The following is a 15,187-nucleotide window of genomic DNA, read 5'->3' on the forward strand; positions in this document are numbered from 1 at the left end:
AAGAATAAGTTTAGACTGGAAACTAGTAACTACCCAAATCAATAACTTTCTGAAGCAGTCTTTCAAGTAGGATGTGGGAGGAAAGCACCCAAAGCTGTTTTAAACTAAGATAAGAGCATATGGTTCTTTAAAGGGTCTGGCCTCACTTGGTGGTGAAAAAAAACCAGCCAGGTCCTGTGAATAAGCCCAGGCATTGTCAGATTGTCTGCAGTGCAGGAGGGTGGACTCAGGAAGTAGAAGAGATTAATTTGCCATTATCTGGGGCTTCACTCATTAAGGTAGGATTTAGCTTTTTGAGGTCCAGTGTCCTCTGCAATCAGAGACTGCCCATATAAAGACTCCAGACTCCTCCATGTAGGAAGTCACAAGGATCCATCCCATCAAATGAAACTGTCACTTCAATACCGTGCACCATCTCTGCTCTCATATTCTTCCACCTGGATCTGAGGCTGACTGTGTGTGCAAGGAACTGACTCAGTACTTTGGGACAATTTGCTACCTAGTTATCTGTAACTAGAACCATTTCTAGCTGTAAATCTGTGTATGATTTGGTGGGTTTGTAGCAATATCAGTACAATCTACATGTAGGTGTTTTATCCTACTGAGAGTTCTACTAGCTTTCTCTATTTTTATATGTCTTTGATTTGCAACTCTTGATACCCTGAATAGTCCCCTAAACAGTCAATTTTAGGGGGAGAGGAAGGACTTTTCCTCAGTAGTACCCTCACTGTCAGCAGTTTAAAAGCTAATACAAACCATATTTACAGATCAGGAAACAGGATTTCAGCACTCACAGCAATAAATGACCAAGTCAGAACTTAATATTGAACTAAACGTTTCTTTGAAAATATAAGATAAAAATAACTTCCTATGAAAATCTTCTCATAAACACTGAAATAAAATCCCCAGGCCTGATTTCATTATGCCATAATATTGTCAAAAATATAGATTTTTTAGTGTGAATGAAATTTGCAGGAAGTGCTCCTGATGTAAATAAATTCAGGGTATGCAGAAGTATGTCCACTAAGATAAATTACCCTAATAACACTTACAGGTTGGGTCTTGAAAACCCTCAGGGGCTTTGATGCTCCAATTACAGGGCTCAACCTTGCATCTTTGAAGTTGATTCCAAGACTCTGAGTAGGCAATTTGCATGCCCAGGCCAATTTCCATCACAGTCACTGATAACGAGGTTGCACACAGCTCTTCAGCCGGTTAGAGGGCAAATGCATAAAAATGAGGAAAACGGAACCATGAAAACAGCAAAGGGAGCTGGAATTAATGTCTTTTTATAAAATCCTTTTTAAACTCAAGTCCTATTGAATTAAGAAACCCCAGACTCACACGTGATCCTCCACTCAGCTGAAACCGAATCCTCTGTTTTAATATCAACTGCATCTCTGAATTGAGGCAGTTTTCAAATATGCAGATTCCAAATTTGGCAGGTTTAACATTTTTGTTCTTATGGTGGCAGCAATAAGGTCACAACAGCTCACACCTTCTGATACAAGCTGGCCTGCAAGTGACTGCTCAGTAGCCAGCTCAGTATCATCTCAGTGCAGTTCCTATCGCACATCAGACACAAAAATCTAGCAACACAGTGTCTTTACTGGTACCTCAGATATACTGACAGAGTGCAAAAAGGATTTGCTCACTTAGAGAAATTTTTCAGAGCAATTACAGCACACTGGAAAGGCATCACCATGATTGGTGTGACCATTTCAGGCTTCAGTTTTCAGCATCCCCAGTGCCCAAACTTGAGCCACTAACTCTCCTCAACACTAGTACAGTCCATTTGCAAAACAGCCTGTGGTACCTCACCCAACCATTTCCGTTGTGTATAAAGAAGGATTAAGTGGGTTTGAGTGGGATTTATAGAAAAGCTGTCCATATAATTAGGTCTGCAGAGAATTATGACAGACTTAACAAAGTACTATAATTGAATTGTGCAGGAACGTTTTCCAGACTTCCTACTGTTATTTCCAATTTTAAACAAACTCTAGTTTGGTATCAGTACCACACTCCTTGTTGTCAGATGCTCTGACAACAGGATTTTTCACACATTTGGCTGGTGACTTTAGGTGAGGCGTGAAAGCAATTTCTCCCAGACCACATTACATGTCAGTCTGAAACTAAGCAACCTAATTTGTCTTGCTGTAGCTGAAATAACAGAGTGACATTTTTCCACCTCTTTCTAGGAGATGTACCACCATGCATTTCATATCAGTGATTCTCCTGCTGACCTAACCAGATGGAAGGGTGCCCTCATTATCCCAGCAGGTCTAAAACCAGAAGCCTCTCCTAACATTCTGTTCTTCTGGTTTCTCTTCTCTCTCCCCCTACACACAGATAAACAAATAAATTAATCTCTCCATATGACACAAATTAGCTGATTTTTCATGGTCCTGTTTCAGCAGTCAAGTAAGTGCTGCTTGCAGAAAAAACAGCGATTTAGCTCATTTGTCTGTGAACATCCAGTCCCTACTACTGTGCAGTCTGCCTCTGCCTGACGTGGATTTTGGGAGGCAGCTTTGCTGCAGAGCTGAGTTTCTCTGAGCCTGAGAACAGGGGCAGCAGCCCAAGGGCACTGCATCCAGCTGTGCTCCTGCTTCCTCCTGGCTCCAGAGAAGTAAATTGCTGTCCATCTTTCCATTTCAGTGTGTACCTGCCAAATCCCTCCAGCAGCCAAGAAAAGGGGCAGAATAACGGCCATGCCAGTTCCTCAGCCCTCCCCACCTGCCTGTTCTAGGGAAGATATAGGCCCCTATTTTGTTGTGCTTTATTCATAAGCAGCTTAGACTTTAGGTTACTTTCTTGAACAAACAGCTTTTCTTATCACAGCCATAGCTATACCACATATCACAGACTTAGAGAAGATTTTCTTAATTACATACCCAGCCTGGAATGTGTCCCATTTAAAATGGTGCCCAGAGAAATTCTCAGTACCAAGGTTAAATGTGACCTCATACCCTCATATTTCATATGTGCACTCTCCCTGTTAGGCAAAAATCAATGTGTGTGATACAAATACTCGGTGCAAAGTTGGAGGTCTCCAATATGAGAAGTCAGCTTTCTTATGAGGCAGGTGTTAGAAAAATTAATTTTGTTTAATCTGAGACAAGAATTTCATCTTGATGCATCTCCACATTACAAAGCTTAAGGTCAAGACTTTTGACATATGCTGAACATATACTTTACCAAGAATTAGCCACCACAAAACCAACAGATCAGACTCCTGTGTTTCTTAAGTGGAAATTCTCTATTTATGAATTAAACATAAGCTTAAAAAGAGCTAGAAACATATTTGTCATTCAGTGAAATATTGGGATGCCACCAGCATGAAATCTGTTGTTTTTAAAAAATGAATTAAGCTAAATTGCTTCCTTTTTTCTTTCTCTTTCCCCCTCAGGTAATCTTTCCTATTCAATTCTCTGGCTTTGCAATGAGATTTTCCTATTTCATTAGGTGTTTATATCTCTCTTGTTGCTATATGAAAACTTCTTGCAAGCAGCAAAGAAAATAATATTGACTCTATTCAGGAATTGTTTTCAGATTGACTGAATAGACAAAACACACTCACTATAACCTCTCTCAGACTACTGTTCATAAAGTAAATTCTACAGGACTAAGTAATGAATTAACCTTTTGTTTGCAATTTGAAGATCTGTTTACAAATTTTCATTTTTAGTGGGAATTTATTTGTAAAATGAAAAATATAAGTTCCTTTTAATTATTTCCTCAGAAGTCACTAAGCAATGCTGTAAACAGTTCATGCTATTTTATTTGCATCTGTTTGCACATTTTTCAGCTCATTTGCAATATTGATTCATTTAGAAAGATGCACATCTCAAAACAACCATCTCCCATGCTGCCTGTTTCTTTATTTGAGTCACAAACACCCATCTTATCCCACCCAGCATCTGATAGTGCCCTGGTTTTGCCCACAAAAATGTCATCACTATCCAGTCTTTTTGGATAGCAAACAGAAAACTCCCTACTGTTAGCAGAAGAGGACTTTCCATAGTACCTAAAAACTGAAGAGAACCCTGATCATCTGTTCTAGTAGATATATAATGGTTTCTAGCTGGGATATTTTGCTTTTCTAGCACTCCAGAATAAGGAAGCCTGGGGAAATTATTAAAAGGATATTCCATGAGAAGGGATCCTGTTTCCTGCTCCTTGTATATTTTACTCCTGCATGGCCTCCTTATAAACACACAAATGATTTGACTTCTAAGAAATGTCTCTTCTCCCTTGTGCAGACTGAATGCAAACATGCTACAAGGACAATATTTTCTTTGGTGTAAATAACCTATATACCTGGAGGACTCACAGTTTTTTCTTGTTTACAACACAGTGGTGTAACACCTTCCAGCATGAAAATAGTTACATTAGATTTACTTCGTTGTGGCTAACCACATAGTTTTAAAACAATAAAATTAAGTGCTATGATTTTGTTCACTACAAGACTTTTTTACAATGGTATTTTATATCCAGACTATTCTACATAAAAGATGAACTCAATAAAATTTCTTAAAAATTACTCAGGGGAAAAAACCTCACATCAGCAATTATGAAATGACTGCAACAAAATAAAACTAGGAAGATGCTCAAAAAAATGCTTTGCCTGGCCAAGATTGATGTTGGAAGAGCTCTTTGTTTTTGATAGGGAATTAGCCTGAATTTTCAGCAGCCTTGCAGTGTATCTCTGCTGAACAGACACAACACACTACACAAGTTGAGAGGGTTTTTTTATGCCTTAGGTGTGGTCTTCCAGTCCTCAAATCACTGCAGTTCTGCAAACACAAACCCTAGAGCAGGATTGCTGTGGATTGAGTCACAGCCATATTTTTTCCTTTGAATGAACACAGGAGATGAGGCAGAAAGCTGCAGTAAAGACAGGAGGAATCAAGGAGTGGATGAATTAAGCTCAGTCATTCATTCCAGCACACCGTGCCTGTATATCAAAGTCAAGAATTGAATGTAGAGGAAAATGTTGCTGGAGCCAGTACAAGAGCTGGCACCCATCCTGATCAGATCCCCACAGCAGCATATGGAAATAATTTCATAAAATGTGGCCAAACCTTGAAATAGGTCTTAATATTCCCCTCCTCCCCCAGTTATTGTCCTAGTACCACTAGTACATCCCTACTGAATGGTTTTTTCACTTTCTCAATAAAGAAATAAAAAGCACCATGCTGGTCACTCACTGCCTCCAGGTACCTCAGTGCTCCTCACACCACAAGCACCAGTCATTTGGCCTGGCTCTAGTGACCTCCAGTGCCTCAGAGAGAGAAAATAAAATCCAGAAATCAAACTGCATTAGTTACCTATTTCTAAAGGTCTGATTTGTGAGAACAAAGTAGCTCTCTGACTACCTTAAATCTAGAGACAGGAGTTGCTAGTCCCAAAGCTACCTCTTGGTACCTGCTCCTTAATGCCTTCACACCAGAGTGGGGGGAGTGCAGGACAGAGCAGACACAGGAATGGACCAAGTGCTTAAAATAACATTTCATTTTTCAAATGAAATTTGTAGGAGATCAAAACTTGGTTTACATTCGAATAAACCATGATGCTGACAATGTAGTTACTACTGGTTTTCCATATTCCTTTCACCTTTTCCCTTCAATACAACTTTCTGCACTTCAAACAGCAGTTTGTCCTTCAGAGAACAGGGAGAATATGGAGCTGTATGCAGCCTGGTGGGAAAGTCTGCACAGTGTGTATGATCTGACAGCTGTTTCTATGAAAAAATGGATCCAAAGCAAGATACAAAAAAATGAGGGAAAATTGCCTTTCGAGGTCTGACCCAAAGCCCTCATTGTCAGTTTTATTTAGTGCCACTGGGTTAGACCTTTGAAAGGAGCTATTTTAGTCTGGCTCAGGAACACTGCCAGAAGTCAGGAAGACTCAGGAAGGGGTTTCTGTGCCCAACCCTGCCACAACCCTGCATGAGATTGAGTGCTACCAGAAGGCTGTAAATAGAAGCTGGTACAGACAGTACTGTAGTAGGTACCTTCCAGAGCGGAGCTCCCTCAATGCACATTCCCATCTGGAGCAAGACTGGGTTTAAGCCACAATCCAAGGAAAGCAGTTCATGCTTCATCATTTCATTTTACATCATAGAGATTTAAAAAGCAATATTAAGAAATACACTTTACTTGTTCATTTACTTCTGTCATTTTGCTCAGTGGTCAAAGGAAACAGCCCATGGATTTCCATTTTATTCCTTACCACAGTCATATTCTGATCCTGCAAGACTAACAAAAAGCTTCAGTATTTACATCACAAATGCTGTTACAGTGCCAGCCACAGCTAATGTTCAGTTTTTTATATCTTATTTAATTTGGGGTTTTTTTGAGTTTTTTTTCTATATTCATTTTTTTTAATTCAGAACAAAAAGTCAATAAAATGTCCAGTCTCAAAGAGTCTTGAAAAACCTTTTTATGAATGTATATATAGTTTTATGTTTTCTCCTATGAGCATCAATTGATAAAGAGCAGCATATGTTGCAAGTGAAATAATAGAATAGTCACTGACATTTCTAGATTTCACATCTTCACAACACTCTCCTTTGGAATTATCCAACTGCATATCAGAAGGCTTTTTTCTCTGTCTCTCCCCACTCTGTGATGTGATTCTCTAATAACACAGTTTTCTAACAGTGATCTAAACATCTTACCAGCAGCTGGTAGGTAATTTTAGGCAACCTTAAAATCATAATTATTATAGACATATGAGCCCAATCCAGTAAAGAACAAAGTGATACTGGTATGGAGAATTGCTTCAGACAGTAAAGAAACTGGTTCACATAACAGATTCCCACTCCAGCAAGTAATTAAATACTGAGAAGATGCTCCTCAGAAGCCAAGGAAAAAGGGTGTTTCACGTTTGATAGAATCATAGAATCACAGAATCATAGAATCAACCAGGTTGGAAAAGACCTCTGAGATCATCCAGCCCAACCCTTGACCCACACCACCATGATTACCAGACAATGGCACCAAGTGCCACATCCAATCTCATCTTAAAAACCTCCAGGGACAGTGAATCCATCACCTCTCCAGGTAGCCCATTCCCCCATTCCAATGTCTGATTACTCTCTCTGTAAAAAATTTCTTTCTAATATCCAACCTAAACCTCCCCAGGCAGAGCTTCAGACCATAGTAATAGGATTAGTAATTTCCCAGAGGGATGAATGTTACTATCCCTAAGGCCATGGGCATACAATGTGTGCAATCTGACAGCAGAGTGGAAGGTCAGGCAGCAGAGAATCGTACTGGGGTCTTGTTCTTCAGTGTATGAGGCACACAGCACTTTCAGGGAGCCACAGGCAAAAGCTTTGTCCTTCCTTAAGGATCAAATTGCCAGAGCCAGTGGAGCCAAAACCAGCCAGTTCTTTCTTAGTGAACTCTCAGGTGAAACAGCACAGGGCTCCAACCCTTCAACTCACACAAATGATGACAGCTGACAAACAAATGTGTTTTCTATTTCTCTTTCATCTGTGGATGTGGAGTCATTCTCTAGCACCCTGTTTTCACCAAATTAATTGCTTTTGCATACTTACTTTTGATTCAGTTTTTTAAATACACTAATATTTTCTTCCTCACAGCTGGCATTGGGCAGCTGTGAGGCTGAGCTGACTGAGGTCTCAGAAGTGAAGAACTGAAGGCAGTTCAGCAGCCTTATCTACATCTGAGACAAAGCGATAGCTGGCTGTCACATTCTCTTCACATAAGAAAAAGGAAGAAATTCTGTAATTGCAGAATGTTTCACACCTTACCAAGGCAGAGACAAATGGATCTTGATTTTACTGGCTTTTAAAACACCATGGCTGTGCCCTTCAACTATCACATCCCACATACTCTATCTATGCCACAGACAAGTAGCAGCCTGAAGGAAAATGTGTGCCTGTCTGCCAAACTGCAGTAACTTCAGTCCCCTCCCAGGCACAGTGCCCAGAGGAAGTTGTATGGGAATCCATGGTAGAAGATGAGAGAGAAACTACAGATTGGATAAGGAAAGCGGGGGCACAAATGCACAACTGAATTTCTGTGCCTTTCTCTTCTGTCAAACGGGATAATTTGAGGAACAGCCACTCACCGTAGGGGCTCCAATGTATTACCTCATGATTCACTGCTCAGAGACAAGGAGATTGAAGTGCCATTACCCCTGCCAGTGCCAACAGTTCTCCAGGGAATTGCTGCTGGCCAAAGGACAGGCCCAGTGAGGAGTGAGGGCAGAGAGCAAATTCATGGGGCAGCCTGACTCAGGTGCCTGGGGGAGTCCTCATGGAACTGACAGCCCAGAGATCCCCTCCCCAGAGCTTCCTATAGAGAATCAAGGTGAACAGGGCTCCAGGAGATGAAGGCACAGAGCCCAGTCCAGTTCTGTTTTCACTGAAATCAGAGAGGAAATTTCCACTGATTTCAATGAAGTCAGGACTGTCTTTTGTATGGGTAACCAAGAGAGTGTCAGTCAGGCTTCTCTGTCCTTTCCCGGGGAGATCAGGTCACTGTCTTGTTCTTTTGGGTTCAACACCATTATTCTAAAACTTACTTTGGCCACCTGTACTGAAAAGGCATTAGTGGTAGAACAACTGTTGATTCATTTTTTTGGTTTTGTAGTTGTTTTCTCCAAAAGATGAACAAAATAATTAAACCACTTCACAGTGAGATGTTTTGTTCCAATTTTATCAGTATATGAAAAAACTCAAATGTGTCTGTAAAACAACCTCTGAAAACCCTAATCTATAAAGGTTTAGGTGGTGGAAGGGTTCAGGGCAATAAATAGATCCTTAAACACTGCTGATATTCTTACTATAACAAATTACCTCTTGCATTTTGGTAGTGTTTGCAATCATTAGGCTTTTGCAATGAGCAGCTTGTCTCACTGAAAATCATTCATCCTCATCCAGTGACAAATTATTTCCTCAAATATTGTGCCCTTTAGGAGCTGACAAAATGTTGATAATTCATGTTTCATTGCTGATCCTGAAGGGCAACTAACATAATTATCCAAGGGTGCTCCTCCTGATTTCTCATAGTTTGCCCTCCAAGTATACATTTTTCATCTCTGAGTTTTGAATGCATCTATACTATGCCTTTTATATAGTCAGACAGCAGAACATGGATCATGGAAATAAATGAGCACTATTTATTGAGTCTCTGGGTCTATTTTACTAAGTAAGACTTTTATGAAAATGGAACGTATTCAGCTACAGAGAAAAACCCCTCTGGGAATCAGGATTAGGGAGTGCTGGGTACCAACCGTCCTTGTGCTCAATAACTACAAGAAAACTCTGGAAACTTCACACATGATACCCAGTATTTTCCAGTGCATGCCCAATCCTGAAAGGAAGTTTTTATTCCTGTTTTATAATGCACTCTTGAGGCAGACATACACACATTCTCACAAGTGGCTTCTCTGATGAAAACATGCCATGCAACTAAGAGATCAGTTATCAAACATAGTCAAAAAAATTACACAGACTGAGTCCATAATCCCACAGGCAACCAGCAGCAAGGATAATTTATGTAGTTCAAAGTGTCCTACTTTCCAGATCTAAAGCTTTTTTTCTGTAAAATATGTTTAAAGGAAATGAGAAAGCTCATGAGCAACACTCCCAAATGTGACACTTTAGCTCCATCTATAACTCTTCCAACGATTATTGGTTGGCACAGGTTTGACTACAAACCCTGCATTGCATATTAAGTGTTCATTTCCTACTTGGTACACACAGTTGGACACAGAGTCTTTGGAAGTCATTAACCCTCAGATTTACAAGTATTTCAGCTGAGAGAAATGTCTTTGCTGAGATATGTGAGTACATGTGCAGCAGTAAGACCTTGTTCCATAATAACTAACACGTTTTTGCAAGGCAGCCCCTATTCAGAGTAACACAGAATGGGTAACATTGGAGGAGACCACAGTGAGTCATCTGGTCCAACCTCCCTGCTTCAGCAGGTCATCCCAGAGCACACGGCACAGGACTGTGTCCAGATGGTTCTGGAACATTTCCAGTGAGGGAGACTCCACACCCTCTCTGGTCAGTCTGTTCCAGTGCTCGGGCACTGCACAGGAAAGTTCTTGAGAAACCCACATGAAGTATCACCTGGGAGAAGCTACTCTAAGAGTCACAATTCCTCTCATTGCTGATCAGTATTTTAGCAGGACTGTACTCTGAGGCACTAAAATATTTGCAGTTCCCCCTTTTCCTTCTTCCTCTGTCTCAGCAGCTGCCTGGAGCAACCAGCTGTGGGAGGAGGAATCAGAAAAATGAGACAATGTGTAGATAGTATAAACTGGATTAGTCCCACTCTGTAAATCATCCTCTGGGCTCTTTGTGAAGTAAACCAAAACCAAGACACACCCTTCCTTGATAAGTTACAGGGGACGCAGCAATGACCTGGTGGAGATTATTACGTGGTTTGGTTTGGTTTTAAGAAATATTTTGCAGAAGGAGAAGGATCAGGATGTAGTGCATGTAAACATGGATAAGCAATGAAAATGCATATAAATTGTACGTACAGTCTGCCAGCCAAAATCACCAATGACTTATAAAAACACTAAGCCGTGTAGGAGAATTTTAGAGCCATCTGACTGCCATCAAAGCAGCTGAGTTTTACAACTGTTCTATAGAAAATACCCTCAATCCTTTCTAGAAACCTTTTCTGATTTTCAGTGTGGGAGTTTTGTCTTGATTCCACAGATCAGAGACACGCTGCTTTTCCTCCTGAAGTACAATATAAATATGTTAACATTAAAAATGATGAACAAGGAGAAAATCTAGAACTGGCACCATCCTTTGAATTAGTTGTCTTTGTTGATTACAATACTTTGTCAAATATTTTCTAAAAAGGTCTAGTGTAGACTATTAATGTTTTATTGTCACTTTGATTTTTTTGGTCACTCTCTTTTCAAAATTTTTATGCAACTGTTTTTTGTTGTTTTTTTTTTAAGTGGAGAAATGGAAAGAATATTAATTACATTCTCTGTTTGAAGCCTGTGTTCAGTCCTTCATAAAAGCAGCAGTCTTGCTGTTTCTATAAAAAGAAGCATAAGTGTGTATATTCTTCTGTTAGCCTCTTTCCCACCTATTTAATAGATGACCTGCATAAACCTAATCTGTTTGTGTCCTTTATTGCCTGTAATAGATACAATTAACAGTTATGGGGAATTTACAATAACAGAAGGGCATCACTGTGAAGGAATAGCAGTAGTAGTTGGGCTACATGAATTCTCTTTGTGCCTGTGAAACTTTCTTTTTTCTGTTTGTTTTTTGTTTGGGTTTTTTTTTTTATTAGAGCAGAAACATGATGACACTGTGGAACAGTATTACAAGAGCACGGTAGGCAGGGTCATACTGCATTTCTGACTGTCTGGAGAGTTTTTATGCAAAGTTTTTATGCAAAGTACCAATGTGGGTTTGTGGATGTCTGTGCAACATGTGGGGTATTATGGAAGAAGGCCCAAAGGTGTATGTTTGAATATTTAACTATCAGATGATAGAAACAGCTCTAATGCATTCCTGTTTAGATTTAACTGTGGGTCGTGCAGAGTAAACTTCAGCCCCTTGTCAGTCCCAAATTGTGAGTCCTCCCTCATGCTGAGAACTCCTGAATTCCCAGCATTGCTCTGTAGTTTCTGACTTGGCAGCCCCGAGCACCACTGCAGCTTTCTAACCACATTTCCTGCCCTCTCTTGGGAGACAACACGAGCCACCTTTCATTCTCATGAAGCAATACAGGAGCAAGAAAATGGGGACATTTGGCTGTGCCCCACACCATGGACCACGGCTGTCTCCACCTTTGCCAGAGTCTAAGATCTGCTTTTCTGCAATCACTTGGGACCAACCCAGCATGAACACACAGGAGTGCACTGACATCTCACAGGAACCAACACACTATCCAGTCTGTCAGTACCAGATACATAGAGAGCTATTAAATCTCCAACATTTATAAAGCTGACACAAAGATTCAAGAATAAATTGGCATTTACCTGCTTTTTGACTAATACATAGAGGCATATGATTAATACAAACCCATCCTAACTACTCATCAGGGATCAGAATGACAGATAGATGTCACACGACACCAGCTGTACAGCCTTTACTGTGCAAGACAAATGTGTTTCTCTCTTGCTACTTGATTGATTTTTTAATGTTGCAACAGAAATTTTTCAAATTATTATAAAATATTATTAAGTAACATTAACACATCCTGTTCTAAGAAGCAGCCACTCTCTTCTGTTAATGAAATCAGGCCTTAAAAGTCACACAAGGAGTTTCCACTGGATTAGATAAAGCAAGTAGCTATTAACCAGGGTACGGATGTCTTTTCTTCATTCTTTGGTCACCAAAGAGAACAGATGACCAGGCTACATGACCACTATCTATGTTATTGCTATCTATTATCTATGGGGTTTTTTTAGCTTTTCAAGCTTCTGCAAGCTGAAAGACCATCACTGTGCATAGCAGCACTTCTAAAATGAGTCTTGAACGAAAAATGTTCCAGATAGAGATGTCACCCACCCTCCCGTGGTGCCAAGAAATGTAAATGCAAAAAATTAAATAGTGCATGTTTTCAGTGCTCAGCAGCAGAGCATATAAATATATATAAGAGTCTCTTTCTGGCTAATAAGCTTAGAAAGATTTTCAAGATAAACCAACTGAATATGGTGAAATAAGTTTTCACATGTGTTAGCCCAGGATCTCTGTGAACCCGGGACTGGCACTATCTTGCTGCTGTTGGAATAAATCAGAGTGATCTCAGAACTAGATTCAGCCCACTGGTGCTGTTCTGGAGTGACCTGCCGTCTCACAGTTCCTTGCCTGGACATAATCTGTGGCACAACGCTCACAGCATGAAGGGAGAGCAAGTAAAGCTGGTTGCAAAGGCTTCCTGCTGCTACTGAGTCTCATGCTGGGAATCTCCAGCTTGTTCAGTGCTGGGCTGTAATAGGGGCCCCTTTCCCTGTTCTCCACTTCATATTCAAGAACAGTTGAAAAGGTGGATCTCTGCACTACAGGAGTGTGGCAGCTTACCTCCAATGCTGAGTTACCATTCAGATGAAAACAACAAACAAATTTCATGGTGCACTAAATTCCATCAAAACATAACCTTTGCAGTTTTCTGACATTTCTGCTTCCTTACATTGACTGAAGCTGCAGTGTTCTCCATGAATTTTGCATTTAGCTCCAGACCTCATGCAAACTGAGAGGGGACAGAAAAGCTCAGCAGAGATGTATCTAAGAAGCACAGTGTTCAAAAGGATGGTGAAAAACTGCTTTGTTTCTTTGTGGCTACTTCCCTGATGTGGTGTGCAGTTATTTAATCAGGGCATTATGAGTCCCTGCCAACGGCAAGACAGATGATTGTAAATGAAGCTGTGCACTTAGTAATGAGGACTGACCAAAACACTTGAGTGCTCTGCTTCAGAGCAGACTCCCCAAGACTATATTGTAAAAATCATTCCTGAGAAGGCTGTAACTACGTTATTATTATACAAGCCTGACAGTTTATAAGCTTGTCTTTTACATGCTTGCACTAGAAAATGCAGGAGTTGCTCTGTCCATGCCAACCATCCTCTTCAGTGTCCTCTAGTCCTCTCAAATTCCCTCCTGTATGTGAAGAGAAAGGCTGTCAAAGAGACACCTCGAAACAATCTATTCCGTATTTTGCTTGCAAAGCCACTGGAGACCATGACACCCTCAGGCTGTAGGGCACCAGATCCTCAGGAACTGTGAACCAGCTTAACTCCACTGACAATCTGGCTGAAAGAGGCCATTGCAGAGTAGAAATGGGCATGATGTTACATTTCATTGCTCTGAAGTAACTCGTCTTTGGTTATAACCAATAACCAGCAATGCTTTCAGTACCATGGAGAGAGAAGTTAGCACAGAGCTCCTTTTCCATCCAACAAATTAAAGAGAAACTACCTAACTTTCATGACATTCTGTCTGTAATGGACATAATCAGGATGTACATTCTCTTGTGATACGGCTGCACTCACATCACAAGGCACTGACCAGGAAACAGCCCTCTGTTGTGCAGGGTTGTACAGATACACAAGGTCTGCCTCCAAAGAGATCCTGATTTAATACATCAGATCATCAGAGTAAAAACGGGCAATGCATATGCAGTAATGGGCTTCTGCTTTTGTTAATACTATTACTGAACATTTAATATTTAAAACAATACGCAAATACCAAAGGCTAATTGTCGACATCAATAAAAAAGGAGATGATGGTTTTTCAGCTTCTTCACAGACCTTCTGGAGACTACTGTCATTATGCCATGCAATTTAGGATGGCTGTAAGGAAGCATTACAGTAAATAGTAAGAGCTATTTATTTTTAATCAATGCAAAAGTGTGACCAGAAGTCAGTGTCAGTATTTAAACAGGAAAGATATGCAGAAACCATTGAAACCAGCTACTATAAATAACATTTTCCACAGTATTTTAAGAAAGCTGACATCTATGAGCAAGCAAAAGAGATAAATTATTCAAATATATAATACAATAATTTTATGCTTTTCAAAGAACAGATCATGGCCTCCAGATTAATTCCTATTCTATATCTAAATTTTTGTACACAGAGATATATTCTCATTAAACGGAATCTAGTGTGTAGAAGGCAGCTCAGTAGCAGAGCCAAGGTGCAGACACCTGGACACTGGGTCCTAGTCCTGCCAACAGCCTGTTCTGGTGCCAGGTCAAGCTGCAATTTGGGTGGCAGCTCAATGCTGAGCACATATTTTTGAGCAGATCGGGTCTCCCACTCAGCCCGTGCATTGCCCTCTGCCAAACAGATGATCTTTTGTCCAAAGCTTGCAAGACGTAACCCTTCTGTCACCCCAGCCTACCAGATTTTGTTATTATTATTATTATTACAAGTGCTGCACTGCACTCAGCTCCTGAGTGCTGGAATAGAACCAGACATAGTTATGAGAACAAGAAAAGCACGTCTGTATCATGCCAGAGCACCTGCAAAACTGTTGCATGTGTCTGACTCAACCAACTCAGTCAACAGCGATTTCAGTCTCCAATTCCATTTTAGAAAGTGTGGAGTTTCTCAGTCCTGAACCTACGCCAGGCACTGCAACAAACCCGACACTGCAACTGAAGCACTGGAGTGGGAGAGTTACACCCTGTCATCAGTATAGGGCAGACAATGACATATGCAC

The 15,187-nt window shown here is 40.5% G+C and overlaps 1 protein-coding gene across 1 annotated transcript in view; it reads right to left on the bottom strand.

The window, feature by feature from the left end:
- The window catches only part of CUNH16orf45 (chromosome unknown C16orf45 homolog), a 50,389-nt gene that overhangs the window by 33,943 nt on the left and 1,259 nt on the right, over window positions 1-15,187 (bottom strand). The window lies entirely within an intron of this gene.

Source organism: Corapipo altera, unplaced genomic scaffold (assembly GCF_003945725.1).
Source record: "Corapipo altera isolate COAL_440 unplaced genomic scaffold, ASM394572v1 98, whole genome shotgun sequence".
Lineage (NCBI taxonomy): Eukaryota > Metazoa > Chordata > Aves > Passeriformes > Pipridae > Corapipo > Corapipo altera.